Source organism: Gallus gallus, chromosome 1 (assembly GCF_016699485.2).
Source record: "Gallus gallus isolate bGalGal1 chromosome 1, bGalGal1.mat.broiler.GRCg7b, whole genome shotgun sequence".
NCBI classification, from domain to species: Eukaryota; Metazoa; Chordata; class Aves; order Galliformes; family Phasianidae; genus Gallus; species Gallus gallus.
The window spans coordinates 135,938,119-135,944,863 of record NC_052532.1 but is presented as its reverse complement, the minus strand read 5'-3'; the positions used below and the strand labels follow the sequence as shown (position 1 = coordinate 135,944,863).

The 6,745-nt window shown below is 43.3% G+C and overlaps 1 protein-coding gene across 1 annotated transcript in view; it reads left to right on the top strand.

Annotated features, from left to right (window-relative positions):
* The first annotated feature begins 5,524 nt into the window (after positions 1–5,524).
* The window catches only part of ST6GAL2 (ST6 beta-galactoside alpha-2,6-sialyltransferase 2), a 177,670-nt gene continuing 176,449 nt past the window's right edge, over positions 5,525–6,745 (top strand). Inside the window, exon 1 of the mRNA XM_015277829.4 lies at positions 5,525–5,638. The gene's annotated coding sequence lies outside the window, so the exon portion shown is untranslated. The remainder of the gene's footprint in view (positions 5,639–6,745) is intronic.

Here is a 6,745-nt window from a genome sequence, read left to right as displayed (position 1 = left end):
CTTTTTGCAGGAAGGGTCTGTCCTTCCAAGATTGCTTTTCAATCACATCAGCATTTTGAGGAATTGTGGCAAATTTGTTAGGGTTTCCTCAGGCTCATAGACAGATTTGCTATTCATAACCACCAAGGCTTCTGCTCTCTGTTTCTCTTAGCAGTTTTTCAGTTTCTCTACTGTACTGAAGTCTCCTTTCTTGCAGAGCACTGCTCTCTGCCTTCTCCTCCAACTGCCGCATATTGAGCTGCTACCCTTACAGGTATTTTCTCCCCTGATCAGGCTGAAGTGCCTCCTTCTAGAAGAAGCTTCCTCTCCTGGAAGCCACTACCTCCTCCAGCCACTCCTTTTGAAAAAGACAATAAATAAATTAAAAAATAAATAAATTTGAAATCAGAAACTCTTCACCTCAACCATGCATCTAAAAGGTAGAAAAATCACAGAATCACTGAATCATTGAGTTGGAAAGAACCCTTAAAGGCCATCTAGTCCAACTCCCCTGCAGGAGGGAGGGACACCTACAGGTGCAGGTAGACACCTACAGCTTGATCAGGTTGCCAGAGGCCCATTCAGCCTGACCATGAGTGTCTCAGGGCAAGTTGTGTCAGTGCCTCACCACCCTTATCATAAAAAAAACTTTTTCCTTATACCCATTCTAAGTCTCCTGGATTACAAACCCTTATATAATTCTAATCAGTTAAGAAACATTGTGAACTATGTTTCATCTTGGATGACGCAAGCAGTGCATTAGTGCTGATACGCAGCTCAGAAAATTGTCATTTGTCATCAACTTCTTCCACTTACGGAGAAACAGACTGTTCAGAATAAAGGATGCAGAATGCTAGTGGTACAAAGTATGACCTGGAAACCTTGAAAGGGATACAGCCTGACCTTGAGCTTCAGACCCTGTAGTGACATGGCAGAAGTTCCAACTGGACTTAAAAAAGTGTCAAATTCAATACTTACAGGTACAATAGCCCAGTGTGTCAGACAAAAGTCTGGTGTGCCAGGCAGCACTGGTGTTTTTTTATATACTATTCTAGATTTGACAGCATTGGCTTGATTAACTTTGTGTTGCAGAACACAGTCAGCACAGGTGGAAATCTGTAGTAACTAAACTTAAATTAGGTTTACCTCAATGCAAATGAGATTAGAGTACAGCCACCATAATAAAAATTCCCCATCTCTCTTCCATAAACTCTCTTTAATCAATGGGATAAAGTCCAGCACTTATGACTAATGTGTACGCTTAGTTTTGGCAAAGTCTAACACAAAAATGGCTGTCTGAGAAAGGGCTGTGTTTTTATCTTTGCACTGTAAAATAATTAGGGTTTTGTGAGAAATGACCGAAAAGGGATGGTCACATCTGCAGAAATCAATTTTTTCTAAGCCATCACCACAAAGAGTGAAATGCATTCATTATGACAGTGTGCTTGTGGTGTCACTTGCAGGGCACAATTTGCATGCAGTGGTTATATATTTCCTTACTTCAGACCATTCAGAATTCATTTTAAGAGTTATACCGATTCTGCTAGGTGATGCTGGAATAATTCTGACATCATTATGAAATGGGCACTGATGCCTACTCTCTTAATGTAACCTTTCTGGCCAGTTGGTCCTGCGTAGATGATGCTGGGAGGAAGATGAAGAGACAGAGGGAGAATCATCATTAGGATGTGCTAGCACCAGTCAGCACACACCCCGCACAGCCAATGTATCAGGTGCCATATTAGATGTATTGTTATTTTCCAATGATAAGCAAGATACCAGAATGTAAAACTCCTTGGTGATAACGATGAAGAGTAGCATCTACACAAGAAATAAGAAAACATACATCTACCTCATCCTCTAGTATGTTAAATACACGTTTCACTTCAGACGTGTATTTAAACCAAAATTTTTCACATTCCATGGAAAACAAGAGCTGTTTCTTTAAAAACCTGCTTCTACCAGAGGTCAATGGCTTTACCATTATGCATTAAAAGTTAAGTAGCATTATTGACAGGCAAACCACAGAAATTGGTTTATGTCAATGAAGAATGGCAAATAGATACATGTATCAGGAAAAGAGCCCTAGAGGAAAAGATCTTTGCACAGTGAAATTAGATTCACAGGTCACAGATGATTTGTTAGTTCTTTCTAAGTTGTAAAGCAGTAATTTATGGGAGAGCTCTCCTGGTCTCTTTACCTGCACTACAAAAAAGGAATCTTTTTTATTAAAGTTTAAGTTGCGTGTCCTCACAAGTGGCAACCCATAGATCTGACTGAATTAATATAATCCCCTCAGAACTGAGCCCTCCTGTCATTCCAGAGGCCATTTCTTAGAGCCCTTTATCTCTATTCTTCTCTGGGAAGCCTCCCTTTAAAAGCCCAGATGGAGGAGTAGCTAGAAGGCTAGAAAGTTTGCTTTTATTACAAAAAGATGTCAAACTGTCATCTATTCAGGTTGCCTTCTTCATGTAAACAGATTTCCACTGCCTACTTGTAATTTATAGAAATAAGCTTTCTATAAACAAAAACAAAAATAAATTCAACTAGTGCAACTTGCAAGGCAGAGATGCTCTTCCTCAGCAGATACCTGCAGCTCTTCCCCAAGACGTATTCTGTTTTGTTGCAGTAGTACAAAGCCAGTCCCTCATGGTCCTTCAGTGATGGTGCTTACGATGAGGGAAGAGCTGGGGCTCTCCTTGAGGTACTGGTGGGAAGTCCCAACAGGTCAGACAGAGCAGCCCCAACCTTGGGGCTCTCTTCAGCAGCACAAGTCTTGCAGCTTGCCAGTTTCCTGACTGACCTCTGTAGAGGAGGAATAGAGGCTGAGCTTCTTGTATTTTGTAAGGATGAATTTCCATAGCAAAGAACGCTGACAGTGAGATGCTATGAGATAGGCAACTGATACTTCCTCTTTAGATCAGGAAAAACAGAGACCTGGATGTTGCGTTTTCATCTGCTGCTTTCTATGCTCTCCATGGGACAGAAGGACATGACTTCAGAAGCCTTATGAGCCCGTCCATGTTGGGATCCCATTAGGAGTAAGAGGTGCCATCCAGGGCTGGTTTGCAACTTAAACACGAGGTTGTAACCACTGCTGGCTGTCTCTGAGAAGGAAGGAGGCAGATGCACTGTAGGACAGAAATTTCCATCTTTTCGAGAATTCTGCTGCTGAGATAAGTTTGAACTGCAAAAGTAGCATCAGCCTGAGCATTTTATCTTTTATGACCTCCAAATACACTTGGCAAGGCCCCAGAATCATTTGTCCTTGGTGAAGAGTAATTAAACACTAAATATATGCTTCTGAGATTAACAGCTGGACAGCTGTGTGTGAAAACATCCCTTGCAAAAAAAGGTTAGCAGGCTGAACAGGAGTGTCACAGAGCATTGTGGAGTGCTGAAGTGCTTTAGATAGAGCTGTCAATAATGTATCTCTCTGCTGTGACTGCTTTTTTAATAGGCTTAATTATTTTCTCCTTCATTCTCCCAATTTCCATCCTTATTAGTGATTTCCTTATGGCTCTGGATAGCAGTGCCAAGGGGAAGTCCCTGAAGTTACTGTCAAACTGGGGTTCCATGGAGGTGGCTGGGTAGAGTTGCTTGCTTTCATAAAATCACAGTCTCATAGAATCACTGAGTTGGAAGGAACCCTTAAAGGTCATCTAGTCCAACCCCCCTGCAATGAACAGCTTGATCAGGGTGCTCCCCATCCAGCCTGACCTTGAGTGCCTCCAGAAACAGGGCATCCATCACCTCTGTGGGCAACTTGTGCCAGTGCCTCACCAGCCTTACTGTAGAAAACTTCTTCCTTAATATCCAGTCTAAATCTCACCTCTTTTAGTTTGAAACCATTTCCCCTTGTCATATTACAACAAACCCTGCTTCAGAGTCTGTCCCCTTCTTTGCTTATGGGAGGAATGTCACGTTCATACACTGCTTGATTTCTTCACTTTTCTTCATCTACCCTGCAGATGACCATGTGATTGTACTGTACCAAGATGAAGAAAAAGCTAATGCTATCTGGGGAACAAGACTGTTCATAAATTAAATGTAATTGATTATTTTAATTGCTGATTTTTCCCCCAGTGGTTACTTTTGCTTTTGCACTGTACATTTGTGTAGACGGCTGTATGGGTGATCATGGTTAAGAAAGAGAGGTGGACTGATGGAGAAAAATCATAGAATCATAGAATGGTTTGGGTTGGAAGGGACCGCAAGGACCATCAAGCTCTGTTCCCACTGCCCCTGATATCCAACCCAAATCTTTCTTCCTTCAACTTAAAACCACTTCCCCTTATCCTGCCATTATCTGCCCTCATAAGAAGCTGACTCCCCTCCTGTTTGTAGGCTCCCTTCAGGTACTGGAACTGAGGTCACCCCGCAGCCTTCTCTTCTCCAGGCTGAACAAGCCCAGCTCCCTCAGCCTGTCTTCATAGGGGAGGTGCTCCAGCCCCCTGATCAGCATAGTGGCCCTCCTCTGGACCTACTCCAATAGTTCTTGTATTGGTGGCCCCAGGCCTGGACACAGTACTCCAGATGGAGCCTCACAAGGGCAGAGTAGACAGGGAAAATCACCACCCTGTCCCTGCTGGCCACCCCTCTTCTGATGGAGCCCATCTCCTGGAACACTCCTCTTTTAGTTAAGAAGGGGATATATGTTATCTGATTTTGATCAAAGGTGACATCAGAAGTAATGAAAGGATAAATAATCTTAAAGCTTCAGAGAAAGAGGATTCTCTAATAAAGAAAGGATCTATCTTGGAGATTTAACTTTCTTAAATCTTGCAAATCCTTAAGCCAAATTCTTTAATATTCCAAAATTTAATGACAGTATTTATTTCATGTGCATTAGGAACAAGTAACCATCACCCCCTAAATGATACTCTGGACACACTGTCCATGTGGAACTGGCACACTGGAGCACCAAACATGCATTTTCTGTAAAATACTTCCAAGTTCGGGACTTCCATTATAAATCTTTCTCTTTGCTGACACGCGGTATTGTTTTGCCCTTAATGGTTTATGTACGAACAAAAAGGCACTGGATTGTACTTACCACCTTCCCAGCTACTGAACTGCTTAGCACAGATACTTTCTTTCATGACTACTGTCATTAAATGCATGAAATTATTGATTTAAACTGCTTTCCTGAGAGGCTGTTCCTTAAAAAGAACAGAGTCGGGTCTCCTTTTGGCTGCAAACTAGGCTGAATTTCATAATAAAACTCTCATCAATCAAAACTCTGAACAACAATAACCTCCCTATGATACATCAATGACTAAATCTCCAAGGGAGTGGGCTTTATTTTCTTCTTAGGGAAAAAATATATGAAAAAGAGAGAGAAAGAGAGTAGTAAGGATGCAGTGTTTCTTGTAAGGAACTCCTTTTGAAGAGATCATGCTAAAAAGGCTGCTAAAGGGATCACTTGCTGCTGTAATTTGTAGAAAGGAGCTCTCTTAATTACAGTCGGAGTTTATTGCATCTCTCCTTCTCTCTCTCCCCCCATGTGCGTGCATGCAGAGAGCTCGAGAAAGCTGGCAGCGCTACCTGAATAGCTATTGAAAGAGTGTGCGACTTCTCAGTGCCTGCTTCATTACTGGGTGCAGCTCTTCCCAGGCGTGAGAGAGCCTAACTGCATTCTCCTATCGCAAAGCCCTCGGTAAGTGCCCTCCGCCGGCAGAGCTGCGGGTTAACCCAGCGAAGGGAAGGAGGGGGCGGCAGGGGACGTGGGGGCACTCGGCGCAGCTTCACATCTGTTCCATTTCTGTGATAAGCGGGTGGGATCTTCTCTGCTTTGCCGGGATGCAGAGGCAATTGCATGGAATGTTTTGCATGCTCAGGAGCGGTGCTAAGTGCCTTCAGGAGTGCTGGAAACTGAGCGGAATTTTTCTACAGGAGATGAGATTGGCGAATGCTTTTCAGAACTGCAAGAAGAGTGCTTGTGTCTTGGTTTGGTTTCCCCTGTAATTTTCCTCTTGTTTTCCTCTCCCTCCTTTTTGTCGTGTGTGTGTGTGTGTGTGTGTGTTTAATGTGCTATCAGGGTCGAAAAGAAGAAACTGTGTCTTCCTGCTGATTGATGGCTTTTGAAATGTAGAACTTTTATCAGGAGAGGGATGAGAGCTGCAGCTCCAGAGGAGATCTGCGTGCTTTTTATTTGCATGTGCCTTCTTGTCCGTGTTTCTGGTGCTGATTGTGTGGATTTACCACGCTCAGGAGAAGTCCAAAAAGCTAGTAGATGCACATTTACTGCTGCAGACCCTGATGTTTATGCTTGTTAAATGTGCTCGTGTCACATGTCTTATTAGTCACCGCCTGACAAGTGGCACTCTCCAGGTAGCTCCTTTCAGTAGATGCAGCAGAAAGTACTCCCAGGCTCCCTGGCTCTTATTTACTCTGATCCTGTGAGTCAAGCTCATTAGACTCAAAAGAAAATGATAGAGGCCATTGGAGGAGTCAGCCTGTAACTCTCTTGGCCTCAGCTGAGCACTGGCATTAGGAATGGGAGCCGTGAATGATGCAGCTGTTGGAGGGTCCCAATGCACTGGAGCTGGCTGCCTTTTGATCTGAAAACTATGGACGAGTTACTCCAGGGATGGGCTGGAGGTTATTGGCTAGCGGTACAAAGCACTGACAGAATGACTGTCTCTGAACTGAACTCACATGCATTTACCCCATACTGGGGTAAATCCAATCTAGAAGAACTGCTTTTTAAGTAGCAGGATATGGGACCATTGGCTCATATCTTACTGCCAGTCCAGTCCAGATG